This window comes from Loxodonta africana, chromosome 14, assembly GCF_030014295.1.
Source record: "Loxodonta africana isolate mLoxAfr1 chromosome 14, mLoxAfr1.hap2, whole genome shotgun sequence".
Classification (NCBI taxonomy): Eukaryota; Metazoa; Chordata; class Mammalia; order Proboscidea; family Elephantidae; genus Loxodonta; species Loxodonta africana.
In genome coordinates, this window is record NC_087355.1 from 80,760,084 (window position 1) to 80,787,303 (window position 27,220).

Consider the following 27,220-nt stretch of genomic DNA (forward strand, 5'->3'; position numbering starts at 1 on the left):
GTGAGCTAAGTGCCAGAGATCAATGCTTTTCTCCAGCCCCTAACACCTTATCTCTTATTCTCTGATCAAATTCCCAACTATTACTCAACTTTTCCTTATCTGAGCAAGTTTCTCCAGACCACGTCAGAACACACTGTTGTTAGGTTCCATCGAGTTGGTTCCAACTCATAGCAACCCTATGTACAACAGAATGAAACACTGCCTTATCGTGTGCCATCCTCAAAATCCTTGTTATGCCTGAGTACATTGTTGCAGCCACTGTGTCATCTCCTTGAGGACCTTTCTCTTTTTCACTGACCCTCTAATTTACCAAGCATGATGTCCTTCTTCAGGGACTGACCTCTCCTGATAAGATGTCCAAAGTACGTGAGACATTGCCTCGCCATCTTTGCTTCTAAGGAGCGTTCTCGTTGTACTTCTTCCAAGACAGATTTGTTCTTTCTATGGGCAGTCCAGGGTATATCCAATATTCTTCGTCAACACCATAATTGAAAGGCATCGATTCTTCTTTGGTCTTCCTTATTCCTTATTCATTATTCAGTTTTCACATGTATATGAGACAATTGAAAACACCATGGTTGGGGTCAGGCACTTCTTAGGCTTCAAAGTGACATCTTTAAAGAGATCTTTTGTAGCAGATTTGCCCAATGGCTCTAAAATTTGTGTTACTATAGTAATTTGCACATATCTGTGTTAGAACCTGTTAACCCTAATATTTCATTATCTGCCCACGTCTTTCTGCTCACACATGAGTCTCCATCTGTGGTTCTCATGTTTATCAGAATATACCTATTACCTCATATCCATACTAGGCATTTCAAAAATATCTTGAATTATCTTCCTCGCTGAAGAGAATTTTCATCGAGAAAAATCAAAGGCCTTAGCAAAGTCAAAATACACCTTGTCCTTCAATTTTCCTAACACTTTCACTGTGAGAAAATGGACCTGCTTGATGGTATCAATCCTCACAAAGCTCTGCTATTTTTCACCCAAACCCTGAGTTCCTATCGCTGTGTAGGAATTGATTTCTAGTGAGATATTCGGTTTGTTTGTTTGTTTTGCACTATGACACACTTGCACTGATGGATCCATAACAAGCCATACTATCCTTTCCCTTCTTTCATGAAAACGGGTTTTAAATTGCTCATTTCATACCCCTTGACCACCTCCGCCAATCTCCATGAATCACTCAGGATTATTGCTGGTGGTTGTAATGTCCCAACTAGACCCTGGCTAAGCTCAAACTTGCCGATTAAAAACTGCATCTGCTTACCTAACAGGTAGCCAGGGGGCGGAGCTAAGATGGCGGAATAGACAGACGCTTCCGGTGAGCCCTCTTTACAACAAAGACCCGAAAAAACAAGTGAAACGAGTATATTTGTGACAAGCTGGGAGCCCTGAGCATCAAAGGCAAGCTTAGACAACGAACTGCAGGACAGGGAAAGGAAGAGACTTCAGAAGCGGAGAGGAGTTACTGGACCTGAACCGCGGGGAGCCCTCAGGCACCATTCCCAGAGCAGCGGCAGCAGCGGCGACAGCGGCGGGCTGCTCCTAGCATTCCGCTGCGGTTTTCTCAGGGAGAAGCAGCAGCCACACAGCCCACTCACACCTCCGGAACCTGAGGAGAAGGGCGCTCTCACAAAAGCTAAGTACTTACCTATATTTTACTCTGCCCGTCCCCCGCCCCCAAGCTGGCTTCAGCGGCTGAATCCCTAGGCCTGAGATAGACCCTGGTGAGCACCTAGAGCTGTCCTCCTGGCCTTGGAGAAGGAAAAAAAATTCCAACTGGGGTGGAAAGATCATTTGCTAGTTCCATTAAGTGGGGGAGCTCAGGACAGAAGTGGCTCCTGTCCAGGCATAAACCGTCCGTGGACCTCAAGCACCTTTCCCTTCTGCGTGGACCTGTGTGGGCCTATTTTAGGAGAATAGGCCCTTGTTGGCAGACTCCAACCATTTCAGCTGTGTGGTGAAGAGGTGGGTGTTTGACATTTGACATTGCTTTGCCTATTAAACGAGGTCCTCACCTACCCACATCAGGGACCTAAGGACTGGTAGATCCACTCAGGTCACCCAGCCACCTGCAACACAGGTCCAAAGACAACTGGTACCTCCCCGTCCTTACAACCAAAAATTTTGGGTGCCCATGGTCCCTCTGCAGAACCCACCCACCAGCACGCTCTAGGGAGCAGAGACACGTTTTCCTCAGAGACACTTGGGGGTCAGTTCTCAGTCCCCTGCCTTGTTCAGAGCGTGACCCCCTGCTGCAATCAGATACGGGTATATATGCCAATCACGCCTGCCCCTCTAAGACTGTAGGACAGAGCTTGTGCCACACACTTGATATCAGCTACCTGGAAACCTGAGCTGAATTTATACAAGAAAACTGAATGGACTCCTAGACTGATATACCTGATAACAGCTCTAGCCAGCTGGGGACAGGACAACAGAGCTCCAAAGGCGAAAATAATCCAGCTAGCTCACTCAAGCAACACATAGGGGTATACCAAAACAAAACAAAGCAAGCAGCTACGACACAGTAAGCAAGCATAAACTAATACAATAACTTATACGTGGCTCAGAAACAACAGTCAATATCAAGTCACATAAAGAAACAGACCATGATCACCTCAACAGGCTCTCAAAACAAAGAATTCAGGGATCTTCTAGTTGAAAGTGCATTTCTGGAATTACCAGATGCAGAATACTGAAGTTTAATATACAGAAAGCCCTTTAAGACATCAGGAAGGAAATGAGGCAATACGCAGAGCAAGCCAAGGAACACACAGAAAAAACAACTGAAGAAATTAGAAAGATTATTCAGGAACATAATGAAAAGTTTAATAAGCCGGAAAAATCCATAGACAGACAGCAATCAGAAATTCAGAAGATTAACAATAAAATTACAGAAGTAGACAACTCAATAGAAAGTCAGAGGAGCAGAATTGAGCAAGGAGAAGCTAGAATTTCTGAACTCGAAGATAAATCACTTGGCACTAATATATTTAAAGAAAAATCAGATAAAAGAATTTTAAAAACTGAAGAAAGCTTAAGAATCATGTGGGACTCTATCAAGAGAAATAACCTACAAGTGATTGGAGTACCAGAACAGGGAGGGATAACAGAAAATACAGTGAAAATTGTCGAGGATTTGTTGGCAGAAAACTTCCCTGATATTGTGAAAGATGACACGATATCTATCCAAGATGCTCATCAAACTCCACATAAGGTAGATCTGAAAAAAGTCACCAAGACATACTATAATCAAGCTTGCCAAAACAAAAGATAAAGAGAGAATTATAAGAGCAGCGAGGGATTAACGAAAAGTCACCTACAAAGAAGAGCCAATAAGAATAAGCTCAGACTACTCAGCAGAAACCATGCAGGCAAAAAGGCAAAGGGATGACATATTTAAAAGATTGAAGGAAAAAAATTGCCTGCCAAGAATCATATATCCATCAGAACTGTCTCTTAAATAGGAAGCTGAAATTAAGATATTTCCAGATAAACACAAGTTGAGGGAATTCATAAAAACCAAACCAAAACTACAAGAAACACTAAAGGGAGTTCTTTGGTTAGAAAATCAACCCAAGACTAGAACACTGGGCAGAGCAACCAGTAGTCAACCCAGACAGGGAAATCCAAAAATACAAAGCAAGATTCTTAAAAAAAGCCCAAAACAAGGTAACAGCGATGTTATTACATAAAAGAAGCAACATTAAAATAATAAAATAATAAAGAGGGACTAATCATACACCTTCCATATGGAGAGGAAGATACAGCGATACAAAGAAATAAAAGCTAGTTTTAAATTTAGAAAAATAGGGGTAAATAATAAGGTAAACACAAAGGAGACAAACTATCCTACTTATCAAAATAAAATACAGCGGAAAAATACAGGCTCAGCAGAAACAAAATCAACAACAAATACGAGGAAAGGACAGTATATAAAGAAAATCTACTCAGCACATAAAATCACACAAGAAGAAGAAACTGTCAACACGCAAAAAAAGACAACAAAATGATAGCACTAAATTCATACCTATCCATAATTACACTGAATGTAAATGGACTAAATGCAACAATAAAGAGAAAGAGAGTGGCAGAATGGATTGAAAAACAAGATCCGTCTATATGCTGTCTACAAGAGACACACCTTAGGCTTAGAGACACAAACTAAAACTCAAAAGGATGGAAAAAAATATATCAAGCAAACAACAATCAAAAAAGAGCAGGAGTGGCAATATTAATTTATGACAAAATAGACTTTAAAGTTAAATCCATCAGAAAGGATAAGGGACACCATACAATGATTAAAAGGACAATACACCAAGAAGATAAAACCATATTAAATATTTATGCACCCAATGACAGGGCTGCAAGATACGTAAAACAAACTATCAGCATTGAAAAGTGAGATAGACAGCTCCACAATAATAGTAGGAGACTTCAACACACCACTTTCAGTGAAGGACAGGACATCCAGAAAGAAGCTCAATAAAGACACGGAAGATCTAAATGCCACAATCAACCAACTTGACCTTGTACACATATACAGAACATTCCACCCAGCAGGAACCAAGTATACTTTCTTTTCTAGTGCACATGGAACATTCTGTAGAATAGACCACATATTAGATCATAAAGCAAGCCTTAGCAGAATCCAAAACATTGAAATATTACAAAGCATCTTCTCTGACCATAAGGCCATAAAAGTGGAAATCAATAACAGGAAAAGCAGGGGAAAAAAATCAAACACTTGGAAACTGAACAATACCCTGCTCAAAAAAGACTGGATTATAGAAGATATTAAGGATGGAATAAAGAAATTCAGAGAATCCAATGAGAATGAAAATATTTCCGATCAGACCTTTGGGACACAGCAAAAGTGGTGCTCAGAGGCCAATTTGTATCAATAAATGCACACATCCAAAAAGAAGAAAGGGCCAAAATCAAAGAATTGTCCCTACAACATGAACAAATAGAAAGAGAGCAACAAAAGAAACCCACAGGCACCAGAAGAAAACAAATAATAAAAATTAGAGCTGAACTAAATGAAATAGAAAACAGAAGAACAATCAAAAGAATTAACAAGACCAGAAGCTGGTTTTTTGAAAAAATCAACATAATTGATAAACCACTGGCCAAACTGACAAAAGAAAAACAGAAGAGGAAGCAAATAATCCGAATAAGAAATGAGAGAGGTGAAATTACAACAGACCCAACTAAAATTAAAAGAATCATATCAGATTACTATGAAAAACTATACTCAAACAAATTTGAAAACCTAGAAGAAATGGATGAATTCCTAGAAACACACTACCTACCTAAACTAACACAGAGGTAGAGCAACTAAATAGACCCATAACAAAAGAAGAGATTGAAAAGGTAATCAAAAAACTCCCAACAAAAAAAAGCCCTGATCCTGACAGTTTCACTGCAGAGTTCTACCACACTTTCAGAGAAGAGTTAACACCACTAGTATTAAAGGTATTTCAGAGCATAGAAAAGGACAGAATACTACCAAACTCACTCTATGAAGCCACCATATCCCTGATACTAAAACCAGGTAAAGACACCACAAGAAATAAAAATTATAGACCTATATCCCTCTTTTTTTTTTTTTTAATATCCCTCATGAATGTAGATGCAAAAATCCTCAACAAAATTCTAGCCAAGAGAATTCAACAACATATCAAAACAATAATTCACCATGACCAAGTGGGATTCATACCAGGTATGCAGGAATGGTTCAACATTAGAAAAACAATTCATGTAATCCACCACATAAATAAAACAAAAGACAAGAATCACAAGATTTTATCAATTGATGCAGAAAAAGCATTTGACAAAGTTCAACACTCATTCATGATAAAAACTCTCAGCAAAATAGGAATAGAAGGAAAATTCCTCAACATAATAAAGGGCATTTATACAAAGCCAACAGCCAACATCACCCTAAATGGAGAGAGCCTGAAAACATTCCCATTGAGATCGGGAACCAGACAAGGATGCCCTTTATCACCACTCTTATTCAACATTGTGCTGGAAGTCCTAGTCAGAGCAATTAAGCTATATAAAGAAATAAAGGGCATCCAGATTGGCAAGGAAGAAGTCAAAGTATCTCTATTTGCAGATGACATGATCTTATACACAGAAAACCCTAAGGAATCCTCCAGAAAACTACTGAAAGTAATAAAAGAGCTCAGCAGAGTATCGGGATACAAGATAAACATACAAAAATCAGTTGGATTCCTCTACACCAACAAAAAGATCATCGAAGAGGAAATCACCAAATCAATGCCATTTACAGTAGTCCCCAAGAAGATAAAATACTTAGGAATAAATCTTACCAGAGATGTAAAAGACTTATACAAAGAAAACTACGGTACACTTCCGTAAGAAACCAAAAGAGACTTACATAAGCGGAAGAACATACCTTACTCGTGGATAGGAAGACTTAACATTATAAAAATGTCTATTCTACCAAAAGCGATCTATACATTTAATGCAATTCCCATCCAAATCCCAAGGACATTATTTAAGGAGATGGAGAAACAAATCACCAACTTCATATGGAAGGGCAAGAGGCCCCAGATAAATAAGGCATTACTGAAAAAGAAGAACAAACTGGGAGGCCTTACTTTACCTGATTTTAAAACCTATTACACCACCACAGTAGTCAAAACAGCCTGGTACTGGTACAACAACAGATACATGGACCAATGGAACAGAATTGAGACTCCAGACATAAATCCATCCACATATGAGCAGTTGATATTTGACAAAGGCCCCAAAAACGGTTAAATGGGGAAAAGACAGTCTTTTTAACAAATGGCGCTGGCATAACTGGATATCCATACCTCACTCCATGCACAAAAACTAACTTGAAATGGATCAAAGACCTAAATATAAAATCTTAAAGGATAAAGATCATGGAAGAAAAAATAGGGACAAAGTTAGAAGCCCTAATACATGGCATAAACAGTATACAAAACATTATTAAGAACATAGAAGAAAAATTAGATAACTGCGAGCTCCTAAAAATCAAACACCTATGCTCATCCAAAGACTTCACCAAAAGAGTAAAAAGACTACCTACAGACTGGGAAAAAGTTTTTAGCTACGACATTTCTGATCAGCACCTGATCTCTAAAATCTACATGATACTACTGCAAAAACTCAACTGCAAAAAGACAAATAACCCAATTAAGAAATGGGCAAAAGATATGAATAGACACTTCACCAAAGAAGACATTCAGGTAGCTAACAGATATATGAGGAAATGTTCATGATCATCAGCCATTAGAGAAATGCAGATCAAAACTACAATGAGATTTCATCTCACTCCAACAAGGCTGGCATTAATCCAAAAAACACAAAATAATAAATGTCGGAGAGGCTATGGAGAGATTGGAACACTTCTACACTGCTGGTGGGAATGTCAAATGGTACAATTTGGTGCTTCCTTAAAAAGCTAGAAATAGAACTACCATACAATCCAGCAATCCCACTCCTTGGAATATATCCTAGAGAAACAAGAGCCTTTACACGAACAGATATATGCACACCCATGTGTATTGCAGCACTGTTTACAATAGCAAAAAGATGGGAGCAACCAAGGGGCCCATCAACAGTTGAATGGATAAATTATGGTATATTCACACAATGGACTACTACACATAGATAAAGAACAATGAGAAATCTGTGAAACATTTCATAACATGGAGGAACCTGGAAGGCACTATGCTGAGTGAAATTAGTCAGTTGTAAAAGGACAAATTTTGTATACGGCCACTATTATAAGAACTTGAGAAACAGTTTAAACTGAGAAGAAAACATTCTTTTGTGGTTACGAGAGGGGGGAGGGAAGGGGGGAGGGTGGGAGAGAGGCATTAACTAAGTAGATAGTAAAAAACTACTTTAGGTGAAGGGAAAGAGCACACAATACAGGGGAGGTCAGCACAATTGGACTAAACCAAAAGCAAAGAAGTTTCCTGAATAAACTGAATGCTTTGAAGGCCAGCGTAGCAGGGGCAGGGGTCTGGGAACCATGGTTTCAGGGGACATCTAAGTCAATTGGCATAATAAAATCTATTAAGAGAACATTCTGCATCCCACTTTGAAGAGTGGTGTCTGAGGTCTTAAACACTAGCAAGCAGTTGTCTAAGATGCATCAATTGGTCTCAACCCACCTGGATCAAAGGAGAATGAAGAACACCAAGGACACAAGGCAATTAGGAGCCTAAGAAACAGAAAAGGCCACACGAACCAGCAACTACATCATCCTGAGACCAGAAGAACTAGATGGTGCCCGGCTACAACTGAAGACTGCCCTGACAGGGAAAACAACAGAGAACCCCTGAGGGAGCAGGAGAGCAGTGGGATGCAGATCCCAAATTCTCATAAGACCAGACTTAATGGTCTGACTAAGACTATAAGGACCCCGGTGGTCATGGCCCCCAGATGTTCTGTTGCCCCAGGACAGGAACAATTCCTGAAGCCAACTCTTCAGACATGGATTGGACTGGACAACGGGTTGGAGAGAGATGCTGGTGAGGAGTGAGCTTCTTGGATCAGGTAGACACTTGAGACTATGTTGGCATCTCCTGCCTGGAGGGGAGATGAGAGGGTGGAGGGGGTTAGAAGCTGGCGAAATGGACAGGAAAAGAGAGAGTGGAGGGAGAGAGCGGGCTGTCTCATTAGGGGGAGAGCAATTGGGAGTGTGCAGCCAGGCGTATATGGGTTTTTGTGTGAGAGACTGACTTGATCTGTAAACTTTCACTTAAAGCACAATAAAAATTATAAATATATAAAAGGTAACCAGGATTTCCCCAGGCCACACAAGCATAGTGGTTAAACTAAGATTGTTCCAACACTAATGAAAGAGTATATTTCTGCTTTCTCTTCACAAATTATTATGAGTTTCCAAACCAACTGAATTCCTCCCCAAATAGTATTCCTGGGGGCCTCTGAGCAGGTCTTATAAGACTGTAAACAAACAAATCCTCTGGGCTGCTGTGTGGTATCTCTCTGTCCCTCTTCTCCTGCCACCTGCACCGATGCATCATATTGCTTCAGCCATGGATCCTCCGTGAAGCTGTCTGTGTGCCGCATGGCTCTGCTGACACCCACCAAAGAGTGATGTCTGCTACCGCATCTCCATTTGAGATGGAAGCTAGTTCAGCTAGCTCCCCAGCTCGCTGTGTCTGTGCTGGGCTCCGGAGTAACTCAAGCTGGGAACACTCTGAATCCCTGGGCATCTCAGTCATAGCAGCCATAGCACAGCACTGCCTTGGGGACTCAGTGACTCATGGTGCTTTTGTTGAAATAGCTTTTCCAGGTTTTACTCTCAGCTACCTCTCCCTAAGATCAAGCAAGAGCATGTGGAAGTTAGGACATGAATGAGCTGAGTGGCAGACGCTGGACACTATTCAGAATGACCTACTCTCCTACACAGATTGTTGTCTTTCAGGCCAAATTCTGTATCTAAGCTCCATCTTCCCTCAGAATGATGTCTTCCCCAAGAGACCTAGTCCACCATGGAAATAGGATTGTGGGCATGTCCAAGTGATCATTACCCAGTCCCAATGCCCTCAAATCTACCTGCATCGTAGGGTGAGGATATAGTTTAGGGTCAAGTTTGGGCCCTCTTTATATTAAATAATAAGGAGCCCTAGTGGCATAAAAATTAAGCACTCGGCTGCTAACCAAAAGTTGGCAGTTCAAACCCACCCAACTGCTCCTCGGCAGAAAAACCTAGCAATTTGCTTCAATAAAGACTATAGCCTGGAAAACTCTATGCAGAAGTTCTACTCTGTCACATGGGGCTGTTATGAGTCAAAAACCGACTTAATGTCACCTAACAGCACCAGAAATTATACCTCTCTGTTGTATCTCCCTGGTCTCCCAATCCTGTATGTTATCGTGTCAGTAGATTATAGATGACATTTAAAATTGTTCTGTTCCTGAGACTTCTGATACCTGGTTAGTTCAATTAAATTCAACAGGAATTTATTGAGCACCTATGATATGCCAGGCATATCTAGGAATGCCTAGATGAATAAAACATGCGTGGCACAAACAGTTTGCATTGAACTACTAACCTAAAGGTTGGTGGTTCAAACCCACCCAGCAGCACCACAGAAGAAAGGCCTGGGAATCTGCTCAGTAAAGATTACAACCAAGAAAACCCTATCGAGCAATTCTAGTCTATAACATATACGATTGCCGTGAGTTGAAATCAACTTGATGGCAACGAGTATATTCAAGGATTTTACAGCCTGCTAGGAATAATACTAGGAATAAATAAATTTTTCTAGAAATAAATATTTACCATGCACATTGATAGCTTTTATGATAGGGGTAAAATAGGTGCTGTGGGAGGACAAAGGGGAAGAATCTTTGTTAGTTTGGGGATTGGAGAAGGCTTCCTGAGGGGATAACGCCCAAGGTGAATGCTGAAGGACAAACAGGCACCCCCCAGGTAGGCCAGGATGGAGAATGTTGAAGGAAAGGAGAACATCATGAACCAAGATACCGAGGCATGCAGCCCGTAGTGTTTTGGGGGAAACTCCAAGTAATTGGGTATTACTGTGTCATAAGGTGAAGGCTTAAGCAAGGGAAGTGGTAGGAGGTTGTATCTATTTGTGGCTGCTGAAGCTTATGTCCATATATTTATATTTAGCTTATTCCCCAGCTCTAGGCAGTGAGGTTTCACATCTTTAACTATGGAGTTTCCCAAAAGAAAACCTAACAATCCTAACCACCTGTCAGTTACACTGAAGAAGACATATTACTTTTAATTAGGAAAACATTTGTAACAACGGGACACTAAACATTTCAGCAAAGATAGCTTTCTGCGTGGTGTCACCAGCTATTGATGACCCACCTTACAAGGTCCTTTGTGTATTATTTCTGTAGGTCATTGATGGTTCAGCAACTCTGCCCCAGAGCACTGCCAGGAAAGGAAACTCAGAGGCTGGTACTCTCAATGAAGTGGCAATCTGTAGTCTCTGACCCAGGTAACTCCAGTTGCTTGGATGACTCTCTCTGAGAGTGAGAGTGGCCCTCTTACCAGTTATTAATTTGTTCATCTAAATATGTAGTACAATTGTACCTCCAAATACTACAACTAAGAGGAGTGACAATATTAAATATACTGCTGTCGTTGTTGTTGTTAGGTGCTGTCAGTTTGGTTCCTACTCATAGCAACCCTGTGTACAACAGAACAAAACACTGCCTGGTCCTGCATCACCCTTACGATCGTTGTTATGCTTGAGCCCACTGTTACAGCCACCGTGTCAGCCCATCTTACTGAGGGTCTTCCTCTTTTTCACTGACCCTCTTCTTTACCAAGCATGATGTCTTTCTACAGGGACAGATTCCTTCTGATAACATGTCCAAAGTATGTAAGATGAAGTCTCACTATCCTTGCATTCTGGCTGTACTTCTTCCGAGACAGACTTGTTCATTCTTTTGGCAGTCCATGGTGTATTCAATATTCTTCAGCAACATCATAATTCAAAGGTGTCAATTCTTTTTCAGTCTTCCTTATTCACTGTCCAGCTTTCCCATGCATATGAGGTGATTGATAACACTACAGTTTGGATCAGGAGCACCTTAGCCCTTAAAGTGACACCGTTGATTTTTAACACTTTAAAGAGGTCTTTTGCAACACATTTGCCCAATGCAGTGTGTCATTTGATTTCTTGACTGCTGCTTTCATAGGTGTTGATTGTGGATCCAAGTAAAATAAAATCCTCAGCAACTTCAATCTTTTCTCCATTTATCGTGACGCTGTCTATTGGTCCAGTTGTGAGGATTTTTGTTTTCTTTATGTTGAGGTGGAATCCATACTGAAGGCTGTGAACTTTGATCTTCATCAGTAAGTGCTTCAAGTCCACTTCACTTTCAGCAAGCAAGATTGTGTCATCTGCACAATGCAGGTTGTTAATGAGCTTTCCTCCACACCTGATGCCCCATCCTTCTTCACATAGTTCAGCATCTTGGATTATTTGCTCAGCATACAGATTGAATAGGTATGGTGAAAGGACACAACCCTGACACTCACCTTTCCTGACTTTAAACCATGAGGTATCCCTTTTCCTTTTCCTGTTCAAATGACTGCCTCTTGGTCTAAGTACAGGTTCCTCAAGAGCACAGTTACGTGTTCACTGTTAAGTGAATGACCACGCAGCCATTTCATGTTTCCAGCCTCCATCCATCTTATGGCACCACCACCTTCAACAATTGTTCTTTAAAATTTGCTGGAAGGGAAAGAGAGGGCATGGAGGATTGCATGAGAGAGGAGTATTTGGGTAGGGGTGGCATACATTATATCTGCCCACATTCCAATGGACAGAACTCAGTAACATGGCCTCAATCTATTTGCAAGGGGAACTGGAAAGTAGTCTTCCTGTGTGCTCAGGAAGAAAATGAAACAGTTTAGGGTGAATGCATAGCATTATTTCAGACTCATTAAGGAAGATGAAAAAGTGAGGAGTAACCACTGGCTTTTGTAGTATATTGATCATTGATGCAAGTAGGAAAGAAGAAATCATGAATTTATCACCCCCTTACATCTTTGTATTGGACACTAGACCATTTCCTAATGATAAGGTCAGGATGTACGTACCAGCCCAGGTGTCTAAAATGGCAGACGACAAACTTTTGTAGTCTCGTGTCTAAATGTATATGTGCATATGAGCTAAAGATACATATAAATATAGCTTTGCAAGCTACTTTAGAGAACCAGAAAATAGAGGACGGAACTTTCTAATCTCTAAGGATCTGTGAGTTTTACTAACAAATATTGTAGTTTGAGAAATGAGCCTTAATATTTTCCCATCTGAGTCTATACTTATAAGGCTGTTGGCAATTTTTTTCCATATAACAAGATACCGCAATCCTAAGAATACTTGGCAAACCTGTCCCCAAGGGCTATTTCTCATTGGCAATGGTTGCAGTAGAGTCAAATTAAATTTGGCAGAAAAAAGTGTACCTTTTTATGATCTAGGAGCAAATTTCTAGCTAATGACAGAGCCCAAGTAACATTTACACATAGATCTAAAACATTAACATCTTAGGGGAAATGATAGAAAATGAGGAATGTCATTTCAGTTCATCACGCCAGGTTCCTGCAAAGCTTCACAGACTTTTGAGCTGATTTTACACTTGTTATGTGGACTGTTTCACAGCCTACCTGTATTTTGTGGCACTTTTTTTTCTTTAAGACCCACAAAAAATCACTAATCATCTTTTTTACCAAGCATTAGATATTATATGGGAATAGAAAACAATAGAATATTTCGTTGAAAAGCACCATACCTTGAGAAATATGTTTATAATCCTAGTTTGGGAGTGGTATTAAAACTCATCTAACAGTCATTATTATTTCATGTAGAGACTTTGTGATCCCGATGTTCTTTTCCATTCCTTCCTCCTTCTTTCGCTCTTGGGTAATTATAATCAATATTATTATTTTGATAATGAGGGTAAGGCAAATGACTTTCTCAGAGTGTTGGCATAGGACCAAATGAGATTATGTACATATAAATCACGTAAAAAGTACTGAAGTGTTACCAGCCGTTAGTATCGCTTGGTCTCATCCAAGCAGATACAGCCCTCTCTCCACTCCTAGTTGTGCTTCCTTCCTCCATGACATTCTTTTCCCCTAGAACTGTGATTATCTGTCATGTAGTCAAGAGTCTGTGATACGTGTAAATTACCTTAAGGACAAAACGAATGCATTATGTCTGCGTACGAAAAGTCTGTGAGGAGGCTTCAAGAAAAGCTCAATTCAGTGCTTAGATTATATGGTTCCTCTCTCTCTCCATCTCACCTTTGATTAAGCCCAAATAACTGCTGCAAATTGGAGAGATAAGTTTATAAAACATGTTGAAATGCATCGGTATTACACATTAGCTACCAAACCTAGTAGCTGATGGTGGGAATGTAAAATAGTACAGCCACTTTGGAAAATAGTCTGGCTGTTCCCCCAAAGGTTAAACCTAACCCAGTACCTAGTGCCGTCGAGTTGATTCCGACTCATAGCGACCCTATAGGAAACGTAGGGTTACCATATGACCCAGCAAATCTACTCCTAGGTATATATTCAAGAGAAATAAAAATATACATTCACTCAAAAACTTGAACATAAATGCTTATACTGTATTACTCATGGTAGCCTAAAGGTGGAAAGAACCTAAATGTCGATCAACTGATGAATGGATAAACAAAATGTGGTATAGTCATAGAATGTCATGTTATTTGGCCATAAAAACGAATGCAGTACTGATACAGGCCACAACACGGACGAACCTTGAAAACACTACACGAAGTGAAAGCAGCCAGTCACAAAGGACTATGAATTGCAAAATTAGACTTACATAAAGGGTCCAGAATAGGAAAATCTAAAGAGAGTAAAAGTTGATTAATGGTTGCATAGGGCTTAGGGCATTGAGGAGAAATGGGGGGTAACTGCTAAAAGGAATAGAATTTCTTTTGGAAATGATAAATATTCCAAAATTGACTGTGATGATGGTTGCACACTCTGTGATAGTACTGTAAACTATCGAGTTGTGTATTTCAAAACCAAAAAGAAAACCACTGTCGTTGAGTGAAATCTGACTCGTAGCAAACCTACAGGACAGAGTAGAACTGCCCCGTAGCGTCTCCAAGGCTGTAAATGTTTACTGCAGCAGACTGCCACATCTTTCTTCCACAGAGCAGCTGGTGGGCTGGAACTACCGACCTTTCTGTTGACGGCTGAGTGCTTTAACTACTGCTCCAGCAGGGCTGCTTTTTTATACATTAAGTGGGTAAAATTGTATGGTACGTGAATTATATCTCAATAAAGCTGTTTCACTAAAAAAAAAAAAAAAGCCATATGATTTTTATTAGCCCAGAGGAAACTGAAAATCATCACAAGTTCATTAAACAGAATTGTCTTTCTGATTCTGACTTAGTGCTTATTTTGATCTACATGGTTTCTTTTTATTTATCCTGTGTCAGAGGGGTTGATTGATGCGCCAGCCACCAGGGTGTGAAATATGAAGGAATCACCATTGAATACCCCAATTTGAGGGTTCTTTTTGCAAAGCCCTATTAAAAATGTCTCCGTGTTTTGTGCTGAATGCTCTTTGTTTTATTACTTGAGAATGGATTTGTAAATGCGTTCTTCTTTTCAAGGATAAGCACTCACTGGGATGACATATGGTGGCTCCTCTATGACCCCTGGCATCAAGAGTTGTTGCTCTGGTTTCTACTGTTTTTATATCTCTGTGCTCCTCCCTGAAAGCTTTATGTTATTAAGGAGCTACTTCTGCCAGGAGAAGGTCACAAGGAAAGACAGAGCTCAGTTTCTTGGCTCTTGTGTTGTTTGGGGAAGGACTGCTTTCTCCCCTGGAGTCTGCCCACCTGCCTTCCTCAGCACTTATCTTTCGGAAAAGAATTGACTTTCTTTTTTTTTTTTACCCAATTCTAAGGGGTTGCAAGACCTTAACCCCACCCATTATCTAAGTCACTCTGGCCCGGTGACCAGAAGGTCCATTCCTACAGTGAATGCAATCTAGGATGAGTCTGGCTACCACTAGCCCGACCTCTGACATTTCCAGAAACAGCCTTGTGCTGTACTCTGTCCAGATCAATAACCTTCACCACTGCTGTAGGCCTATTTTTGAGGTCATATTGTTGTTATGTGCTGTCAAGTTGATTCCAACTCATACTGACCCGATGTGACAAAGTAGAACTGCTCCACAGCATTTTCTAGGCTATAATCTTTACAGAAGCAGATCACCAAGTCTTTCTCCTGCAGAGCCATTGGGTGGGTTTAAACCAGCAAACTTCCGGCTAGCAGTTGAGTGCATAATGGTTGTGCCAACAGGGTTTCTTCTTGAAGTCGTAGGTGCATTTAAAAGAAGCTCTGACTTCTCCCTCTGGTTGAAACTCTGGGCAAGAAGACTGAAATTCTGATTAGTCACTAGGCTATTTTACTACATAAAGTGGTCCAATGAGGCATGGTCAGTGGGGGAGGGGAGTGTTGTAACAACATGGTGGGCATGCATGCTAGACTGGGCTAGGCATCAAGACCGTTCCATACCACATCTGAAGATAGAGAGGTGGTTTCCAGTGTACTCGCTTCCTTAGACAGAAGAATATTAAATTCCTCTCTGCCCATAGACAAGGAGACATTCACTTCTCTCGAGTTCCAGGAATGTTGGAGGGAATGTATCTGATCTGATCCATCTATCCACTTTTTAACACCCTACAGGAGGTTGTGGGATTAGAAAGAGCCTGATATGCTTTAGGCTGTAGCTGTCTATTTTCTTTTTTCTTTTGCCTCTTTGTCATGCTTGAAACCGGGTTGTGAGGCAAGTTAACAATTCCCCACATACCTGGATGCATAGTGGTGCAGATCCAAGCCAGGGGCAGTCCACAGCCTAGGTGTGGAGGGAGAGAGATAGTAGGAGACCTTCAGTTTAAGCTCTGCTTCCAGCTACCATCTCTGATCCTTTACCAGGGAGGTGGTTGGCCTGAATGGTTGAGGTTAATGGTGAGATCATTGTTTGGTGCCTCATGTCTCATCTCTACTGGTCAGAACCCAGAGAAGAGAAGGTGTGAGGAATTGTCTCCAGCAAGCCAAGTGGAGCTATGGCATAGGCCCTCAGTGGTTATACATGAGCAGAGCTGAGAAAGGCAGGGGCTGTTAGACCAACAGCAGTTCAGTTCTTTCAGCTCAAATGTACCAGCTACTGGGATAAATAGACAAATAAGACAATGAGAAGTTTACATGTCCAGAGCATTTACTGTGAGATGAACAGTGGTAAGAGATGTGGCTGAAGTATATGGAATCTCAACTCTTGACACTTTCGGTACCTATTTAGATGATCCTTGCAACATACTAGCCTTCCAGTTCCTTGATATCCTCTCCTCCAATAATATTGTTCCTCAAACTACCCCAGTTACTCACTCCCATGATCTTTACCCAGGCTTCATCATTACCCGTAACTGCAATTCTAGCCATTTCCTGCCTTCCACTCTGTGACCACCACCTTCTAACTTCCTCTCATTCTCTTCATACCGCACTGTAAAAATCTCCACTTTACTGTCCCTCCCGCTGACCCTTGTGTCCCCCTGCCAATGCCCTGTCTTTCTTCCTAACCCAGCCTAAATGTCATAGTCAATCATTACCATTCCTCCCCCCCGCAAAAAAAAAAAAAACTTTCTTTTACTTTTTGCATAGATGCTTGACTTCCTTATCTTTCCCTTCATCTTACTTGCCAGAAAAATCACAACTTGGTGAAAATCAACTTTCCACTCATGCTTGCCCTTTTGTAGCTGAGCTTGCCTGGCAATAAACACCCATCCGTTGTGACTGACCTTGCTTTAAATCTACAACCATGAACCTAACAGTTTTCTTAATGCTGCTCAGCAATTCCCTTACACTTCCCTTCATTCTTCCACGTTCCCTGATGTTTTCTTTCATCAAACCCAAACTCCACCTCTCTCAAGATTCATGAGTGAAAATAAATATGAATTTTGAGGTAATGGGAATAGCAATCGGGTAGGAACCTGTGGGTAAAAGTATACATTGAGAAATGCCTGGGAGAAGAGAGAGCAAAAGACTTTTAAGAAGAAGCATATATGAAATACAATTTTCTATTGTGTGAATGACAGCACTGTAGCCCTCTGCATGGTAGTGTTTTTTGTTTTTGTTTTTTAATGGCACATGATACTACAATGGTGAACACAGGATAGTATGTTGTCGTTGTTACTATTTTTAGGTGCTGCCAAGTCAGTTCCAACTCATGGTGACCCTATGCACTTACAACAGAAAAAAACACTGCCCTGTCCCGTGCCTTTCTCATAATTGTTGTTACTCTTGAGCCCATTTTTGCAGCCACTGTGTCAATCCATCTCATTGAGGATTTCCTTTTTTTCACTGCCCTCTACCAAGCATGATGCCCTTCCCCAGGGACTGATCCCTCCTGATAACATGTCCAAAGTACTTGAAATGAAGTCTTGTCATTCTTGCTTCTAATGAGCATTCTGGCTGTATTTCTTCCAAGACAGATTTGTTCATTCTTTTGGCGGTCCATGGTATATTCGTTACTCTGCCAACACCACAATTCAAAAGCATCAATTCTTCTTCAGTCTTCCTTATTCATTGTCCAGATTTCGCACACGTATGAGGTGACTGAAAATGCCATGGCTTGGCTCAGGTGCACCTTAGTCCTTAAAGTGACATCTTTGTTTTTTAGCACTTTAAACAGGTCTTTTGCAGCAGATTTGCCCAGTGCAGTGCATCTTTTGATCTCCTGACTGCTGCTTCCATGGGTGTTGATTGTGGATCGAAGTAAAATGAAATCCTTGACAACTTCAATCTTTCCTCCTTTTATCATGATGTTGCTTATTGGTCCAGTTGTGAGGATTTTTGTTTTCTTTATATTGAGGTATAATCCATACTGAAGGCTGTGGTCTTTGATCTTCATTAGTAAGTGCTTCAAGTCCTCTTCACTTTCAGCAAGGAAGATTGTGTCATCTGCGTAACACAGGTTGTTAATGAGTCTTCCTCTAATCCTGATGTTCCAATCTTCTTCATATAGTCCAGCTTCTAGGATTAATTGCTCAGCATATAGACTGAATAAGTATGTCATAGGACATTATGCATTGGCCAAAACCCATAGGACTGCACACCAATGGTGAAACTTGATGTAAACTATGGACTTTACTCTGTAATAATGCATTAATATTTACTTCTCAATAATAAAAAATGCACCACACCAAGGCAAGATGTTGATAATAGAAGACACTGTGTGCAGAGAAAAGAGGGTATGTGGGAACTCTGTACTTTCTGCATAATTTTTCTGTAAACATAAAATTTCTCTAAAAAATTGAAGTCTTAAAAAATGACCACAGATTGGAGAGGGATGCTGGTGAGGAGTGAGCTTCTTGGATCAGGTGGACACTTGAGACTATGTTGGCATCTCCTGCCTGGAGGGGAGATGAGAGGGTAGAGGGGGTTAGAAGCTGGTGAAATGGACACAAAAAGAGAGAGTGGAGGGGGGAGCAGGCTGTCTCATTAAGGGGAGAGCAATTGGGAGTATGCAGCAAGGTGTATATAAGATTTTGTGTGGGAGACTGACTTGATTTGTAAACTTTCACTTAAAGCACAATAAAAATTAAAAAAAAAAAAATGACCACAGATTCTTGAGTGCTTCTCCCACTGAGAGGTGGGGTCTGTGTTCCCTCTCCTTGAATCTGTGCAGGCTCATGACTATTTTGGCCAACAGGATCTGGCAGACGTGATTCTAAGACTTAGTCAGAAAAGGCTTTCCTTGTAGCTTCTGGCTGGCTCTCTCCTTTGCTTGCTCTGGGGACACTCCCTCTTGGAATCCAGCCAATATGCAGTGAGACGCCAAGTCACACTGAGAGGCCATGTGTTTGTGCCCCCGTTCACAGTCCCCAGCTGGGCATAGCCTTTGAGTCACACATATGCGTGGAGACTCCTCCAGATGACTCAGTCCCCAGTTGGATGAGTCACCCCAGCTGAAGGCCTAGATATTGGGATGTAGAGAAGCCATCTCTACAGTGTGCTGTCTCAATACTTGACCAACAATCCAGTGAGTGTAGTCAAACATTGTTGTTTGATGCCACTAAATTCCAGGTGGTTTGTGATACAAAAGCAGTAATGGGAACAGTCTCCATCCTTCAAAGTCACACAAATGACTGGTGCAACTGGGATATATTTTTTGCAGAAATCTGAGTCAGCATGAGGCGGGGAGTAAAGGACAACTATAGAAAGAGAAACTCTAATTTAGGGACCAAGTATCCAGCAGGAGCAAATACCAAGAGGTAGAAGGGACCGAGCAGAATTCAGGTCTCTAGAAATAAGCAGCAAATCTGGGGAAAATAGAGAACTTACCACAGAGAGTGAGACATAACTGATGGCAGGCTCAAGATACCTGAGGGCAGGTGACCTCAATCGGAGTTTCAGGAGGAAGGCAGAGGACCTTTTATGCTCATGCTGATCTTATTTTTGTTATCGCCTAGGTTCTACAGTGCCAGGTGGCAGGTTATAACTACAATATTCTAGACTTTATCTACCGGTTGACCATATGCCTCAAACTAGAAACTTGAGATTCTTTCCCAACTTTTTCCCTCAACTGCCACATCTAATACTGGGAGACCAAACAGCAGTAGTTAAGCGAACAGCTCTGAATCCAGTTCCCTGGGCTTGATTCCCAATTCTGCCACTTCCTAGCTATTAATTTGGGGAGATTTATTTAACTGTTATGAACCTCCACTTCTTCATCTGTAAGAGAAGATTATAACAGTCCCTACATTGATGGAAACCCATAGAACTGTAGACCACAAAGAGTGAAGCTTAATGTAAACTATGGACTGTAGTCAATAATAATGTATTAATATTGGTTTCTCAGTAGTAGCAATGGTACCACACCAATCCAAGTGTTAATAACAGGAGAAACTGTTGGGATTAAAATTTATGGAATTGTTTCAAAAATTATATGAATTAGTCAGGTCAACTCAGGCTCATGGTGGCCCTGTATGGCGGGCTGGAGCTGCTCTGTGTGGTTTCCTGGGCTGTGGTCTTTAGGAGAGCAGATTGTCAGGTCTTTTTCAGCAGGTGGGTTTCAGCCAACGACCTTTGGTTAGCAGCCGAGCACTCAACCATTAAACCACCTGCACTCCTTCTGTAAGGATCGCAGCTGAGGAGACCCTATGGGGCAGTTCTTCTCTGACACACACGGGGTCACCATGAGTCAAAATCGACTCAGCGGCACAGATTTGGTTGTCGGTTTGGATGGTTCAGTGGTAGAATTCTCACCTTTCATGTGGGAGACTCGGGTTTGATACCCAGTCAATGCACCTCGTGTGCAGCCACCACTGACCGTCAGTGAAGGCTTGTGTGTCACTATGATACTGAACAGGTTTCAGCGGAATTTCCAAGCTGAGAGGGACTAGGAAGAAAGGCCTGGCAATCTGAAAATCAGCCAATGAGAACCCTATGAATCACAACAGTCCAATCTGCAACCAGTCATGGGGATGGAACAGGATCGGGTAGAGTTTCGTTCTGTTGTGCATGGAGTTGCCTTGAGTCAGGAGATGATTCAACAGCAGCTAACAACAACAACAATGATGTGCAGTTGTTTTGATTGCTGATCCCCACTCCCAGGAAGGACAATCCCTAACATGATAGCGCAGACTACCTGGATGGCCCCCTGGAGAGTAGCGTCTGTCCTGTTCCAATCCAGAGTTGCTGCTTTCTGGGACTTCTGCCAAGTTGCACTGGCAGCATAGACCAGGTGAGGCTGAATGCCTCTGGTTTGTTTACCCAATTCTGACTGTCAGCAGATGAAGCCAAAGAGCAAAGGTGCCCAGAGCTCATTCCCACCCCCAGTGTCTGTACAATCGCAAGTGTTCCAACTGAATTACTAATTTGTATTCTTTAACGTCTACCAGTTGACCCTGATGCCGTCCCCTCTGTTATATAACAGTCCAAGACGGCCTCTGTGTATGGGCTCCAAGTTGTTTACTTCTTCTCAGCAAGCTGAGGCTTGCTAGCCCCCAAATTTGTACACATCCAATTGTTTTTGAAACAGCCCAGATAAGCAGGTTTGTAGTCACTTAGAGCCTGCCTGCTTTACATATCCTGTGAAAATGTACCTAACACCTGGTAGTGCTGTGGTTTTTAGGACCCCAAAGTATGTCTTGGAGCCTTGGTGGTGCAGTGGCTAAGCACTCAGCTGCTAACCAAAAGGTTGGCAGTTCAAACCCACCAGCTGCTCTGCGGGAGAAAGATGTGGCAATCTGCTTCCATAAAGATTGCAGCATTGAAAACCCTATGAGGCAGTTCTACTCTGTCCTTTAGGGTCGCTATGAGTTGGAAACACGACGGGTTTGGTTTGGTTTTACCTCAACTAGCTCAGGAGCCCTGGCGGCTCAAAGGATGGTGGTTGGGACCCACGCAGCTGCCCCGCAGGAGAAAGACCTGGCAATCTGCTCCCATAACAATTACAGCCTAGGAAGCCCTACGGAGCAGTTCTACTCTGTCATAGGGAATCGCTATGAGTTGAAAATTGACTCAATGGCACCTAACAGCAACATTAAGATGCATCTGGATCCCTGGGTGGTGGAAATAGCTAATGTGTGTTGCTGCTAACTGAAAGGTTGGTGATTCGAATCCACCCAGAGGTGCCTCGGAAGAAAGGCCTCACAATCTACTTCCGAAAAAATCAGCCACTGAGAGCCCTATGGAGCACGGTTCTACTCTGATAGATATGGGGTGTCATGAGTTGGAATTGCCTTGATAGCAAGTTTAAAATGCTTCCGCCTTCGAGTTCTCTGGCCCAGAGACTTCTCATCTGCAGCAGAAGAACATCATGAAGGCAACATAAGCCCCCCTTCCTTCTCCTCTTCTTTAGGGTTTTCCATGTTTTTTTTCCCCTTCTGGTGGCTTCCTGTACCCTTCCTCTCTGGCAGACCTCTGCTGTGGGGGACCTTCTCCCAAGCAGCTGCCAATGCGTGGGCCCCAATAAGTAGCTTGTTATGCAACAACCACAAAATATATATAAATTAGCGTGTGAAAAGCACTTTAAGCAGTTCCTGGAACACACTAACTCCTCAATAAATACGAGCTATTCACCTAATTAAGGAGTCTCTGGGTGATTAAGCACTTAACTACTAACCAAATGGTTGGCAGCTTGAACCCACCCAGTGGCACCTTGGAAGACAGGCTTGGTGATTTGCTTCCAAAAGGTCACTGCCTTGAAAACTGTAGAGCGTGCAGTTCTACTCTGACACACATGGGGTTGCCATGAGTCGGAATCAACTTGAGGGCAATTAACAACATCATTCACCTAATTAATAATCAAACTCTGCTAACTATGTTTCTTAACCAGTAAAACCCATTGCCACCAAGTCAATTCCAGCTCACGGTTACCCCAAGCGTGTCAGAGTAGAACTGTGCTCCATAAGGTTTCAATGGCTGATTTTTTACATGTAGATTGCCAGGCCTTTCTTCCAAGGCACTTCAAACTTCCAACCTCTCAGTTAGCAGCCCAGCAAGCATAAACCATTTGCAACACCCAGAGATTCCACTACACATCTTAACAATCTTTTAAATGTCTCCCTCCTCTCCATCCGAACCTTCTTATTTCCTTCTTTCTTGTCCTCTTCCAACATATCCTCAGTGATGACCCTGGCATTATCCATCTCCGGAACAGGTCAGCACACAATTCAAAAACAACCAGTGATTTCTCCTTGCCCTTGAATGCCACAAAGGCCTCCGTGGTTTTGCTTCTGCCACATTACCAGTTTTCTCTTCAACCATTTGCCGCCTGTCTGTCGCCTTATCATCAGCTGTACCGACTCTTGTCCACGCATGTGTCTCTGCTGCCAGCACTGTCCTTTGCCCCTGCTCCCCTCACTCTCTAATGTGCTCATTTATGAGGGAACATTCTTGGAAAGGCACGGTGAAATCTTAATGAGAACCATGGACAAAAACCACAATTCTCAGAAGTTTTTCTTCTTTGTTCTGAAGCAAATGGGGGGAGGTGGTGAGCAAGCCCATGTCAGGGAAATTGCTTTTAATGCTGTGTGAGCAGCTCGGGTTAAACCATTCACGGCCTCCTGCAGGGCTCCTCGCCCTCTGACCGGCCATCACTGCCAGCTGCCAGCCCATGGCCACGGGAAAACGGCCGCCGCAGCTTCGTTACTGCACCCTTTCTGTTTTCTTCTCTGGATAGGAGGGGACAGGAAAGTAGTTCAACAACCTACCATGATCATAAGAAATATTTTCCTATACAATTATCTGTGCACGTGTTAGTCTTTCCTACCCTAACCTCCTCGCCATCCGCCCAGATAACACCCATGGGCATGTAAACACACACACCAGATAACACACACATGCATGTAAAAACATACATTAGATAACATGCACATACACGTAAACATATCAGATAACATGCACATAAATGTAAACACACACATCAGATAATGTGTACATGCACGTAAGCACAGATAACATGCACATGCATGTAAACACACACATCAGATAACACACCCATGGGCATATAAACACACACATCAGATAACATGCCACATGTCAGTGAGTTGCCTTCACCCCAGCAGAAACACCTGCACCTACTGGGTGAACAAACCAGGCAAGACTCTGGGGGCAGGTCACATGGCTCAACCCATTGTCAAATGTCAAGTCGACTTGGACCCACAACAACCTCACGTGTGTCCGACTAGAACGTGCTCCATAAGGTTTCAGTGGCTGACTTTTTGGAAAAAGATCTCTAGGCCTTTCTTCCGAGGCACCCCTGGGTGGACATGAATCCCCAACCTTTAGGTTAGCAGCCCAGAGCTTTAACATTTTGCACAATTTTTTTTTAAATTGTAAAATAAAGGGGCCCTGTAAAGCATTCAGTTAAAGTTAACTGAAAGGCCTGCAGTTCGAGACCCCCAGCAGCTCCACAGAAGAAAGGTGTGGTGATCTGCCTCCACAGAGATTTACGGCCTCAGAAGCCCTGTGGGGTCTCTAAGATTCGGGATGATTGGAAGGCAGTGGGTTTTTTATAAGTGGTTGCCAGTGCTATAGCTGGAGGAGGACAGTGCCACCCAGTGTTCTGAAGCTTGCACCTGTCTAACTTCACATTTTTCACCACTGAAAGAATTTAAGAATTTCTTTCTGCTAAAGCATACTTAGGAGTCCCGGTGGCACGCTGGTTGAGTCCTCGGCTGGCTGGCTGCTAACCAAAAGGTCAGCGGTTTGAACCCGCCAGCTGCTACACAAGTGAAAGACATGGCAATCTGCTATAAAGATTTAAGCCTTGGAAACCCTATGAGGAAGTTCTCCTCTGTCCTACATGGTCGCTATGAGTCAGGAGCAACTTGATGGCGCACAACAACGACAACAAAGCAGACATTGGGCTGAAGTATAACCAGTTGATTCATTGCCGGGTAAAAATGGTGCAGCCATTCCTATTGTGCTTTGAGACAGGAAAATACACTGGGAAAGGAAATAAAGTGTTGGGGGTCCCAGTTAGGGCACAGCCGTGGAAAAACAGGAAGCACAGACAGCAGGTCTCAAAGACTTCCAGTACTGCAGAAGGCTGAGATCTAATTGGGCTAGAAGGTGTGCACTGTTACTGACTCCTAAGGCAGAAAAACACGTAAAAAACAAACCCATTGCCATCAAGTCAGTTCCAACTCATAGCAACCCCATAGGACAGAGAGTTTCCAAGGAGCAGCTGGAGGATTCGAACTGTCAACCTCTGGATTAGCAGCAGAGCTCTTAACCATAGCGGGTAGCTATGTGATGACTCCCAGAATACAAGTGAATGTCAAGGGCTGTGGGAGTAAAGGAGGGGACACTTAATTTCACATGCATGATAGAAAGAATCAGAGGCCCGACTGCCAGGGTCTTAATGCCAGCTCTACCATTTCCTCACTGTGGCTCCTTAAAAAAAAAAAAATTTTTTTTAGGCCACGGTACTTCTCTCTGAGTCTCAGCTTTCTCTGTGAAAATAAGGACAGTAATTTCTATAGATTAGATTGTGTCCCCCTAAAATATGTGTTGAGATCCTAACTCCTATACCTGTGGATGTAATCCTGTTTGGAAATAGGATTTTCTTTGTTATGTTAACCTGGTAGTACTTGAGTAGGGTGGGTTCTAAATCTAATCACTTCTGAGTTATGAAAAAGCAGATTAGACACACACACACACACACACACACACACACACACACAGGAGAAGATAGATGCCATGTGAGAATTGCCAAGGAATTAAGGAACATCCAGGGCTACCTACAAGGAAAGATTCAACACAACCAAGATTCTGATTTAGACTTCTAGTCTCCAGAACTGTGAGAAAATAAATTTCTGTTCTTTAAAGCCCCCACTTAGGTTATTTCTGTCATAGCACCACTAGGGAACTAAGACAGTAATAATGACCGCATTGCACTGTGGAAAGGAGTAAATAACTTAATGTATTTGAGAGAGACTTACACGGTGCTGGTACCTACAAATGTCCACTGAATGTGACTCCCTATTATAGAACAGACTTCAGGGAGGTGTGGCTTTTGAGAGACACCCTGAAGAACCAGGAGTTCCAGTTTCTTGGCTGAAGAATGTTTCTCCTCCTTAGTTGAGGGGACAGCTCAAGAGGGAGGAACATGCAGCAGTGAGGACAGTAGCCCTCCCTCCAACCACCTCTTCAATGACTTACCACAGGGGCCAGTGGGTGAGAGCTGTCACAGGCAGACCACCCAGTCATGTCAAAGTGTGCACAGGTTGTCTCCAGGTGAAGAAACAGTGAAAAGGAGTCAACTCCCTGTTCCCGAACACCCTTTCCTGCAGAGCTAGGGTTGAAGCTTGGAGCCTCCAGTCTGACACTGTTCCCTGCTGTCCACGTCTATTCTGGTGGGGGAGGTATTTGTTATAGACGGCAAGAAAGGTTATTCTTGTGCTTTGTGAGTGTGACCTGCCGCTTTACTGCCTTCATGAATTCAGAAAGTTTGGTCGCTGGAGATTTTCGTTGTGTGCTGTCAAGTTGATTTCGGCTCATACCAACCCTATCAGACAGTAGAGTTACCCCACAGGGCTTCCTAGGCTGAAATCTTTATGAGAGCAGGTGGCCAGGTCTTTTCTTCTGCTGAGTGGCTGGTGGGTTCCAACCACTGACATTGTGGTTAGCGGCCTTCAGGAAGGGCTCCTTTGGAGATTAGGCTTATTCTAATTTGAAGATACTGATTCTCAGAAACGCCTGTGTTTTCCTGGCTAGGTGCAATGCTTATTGAAACATTTCTCAGCTCTGACGCTGGAATTTGCAGATTCCTCCAAATCTTGAACAACAATCGCAGCAACATTTCAGATGAGAGGAAATGGATCTCTGTTGTGAAAATTAGAAAGTCTCTTTTCCCTACACACGGCTCAGTGGAAGATAAATAAATTCGCACATTTCTGAGGAGCACTGGTGATTAAAGCACTCGTCTGCTAACTGAAAGGTCAGCGGTTCGAATTCACCAGCCGCTCTGCGGGAGAAAGATGTGGCAGTCTGCTTCTGTGAAGATTTACAGCCATGGAAGCCCTATGGGGCAGTTCTACTCTGTCCTATAGGGTCACTAGGAGACGGAATCAACTCAACTGCAGGGGGTTTGGTTTGGGGGGTTTCTAGTGGGGGGGGTTATTGGCA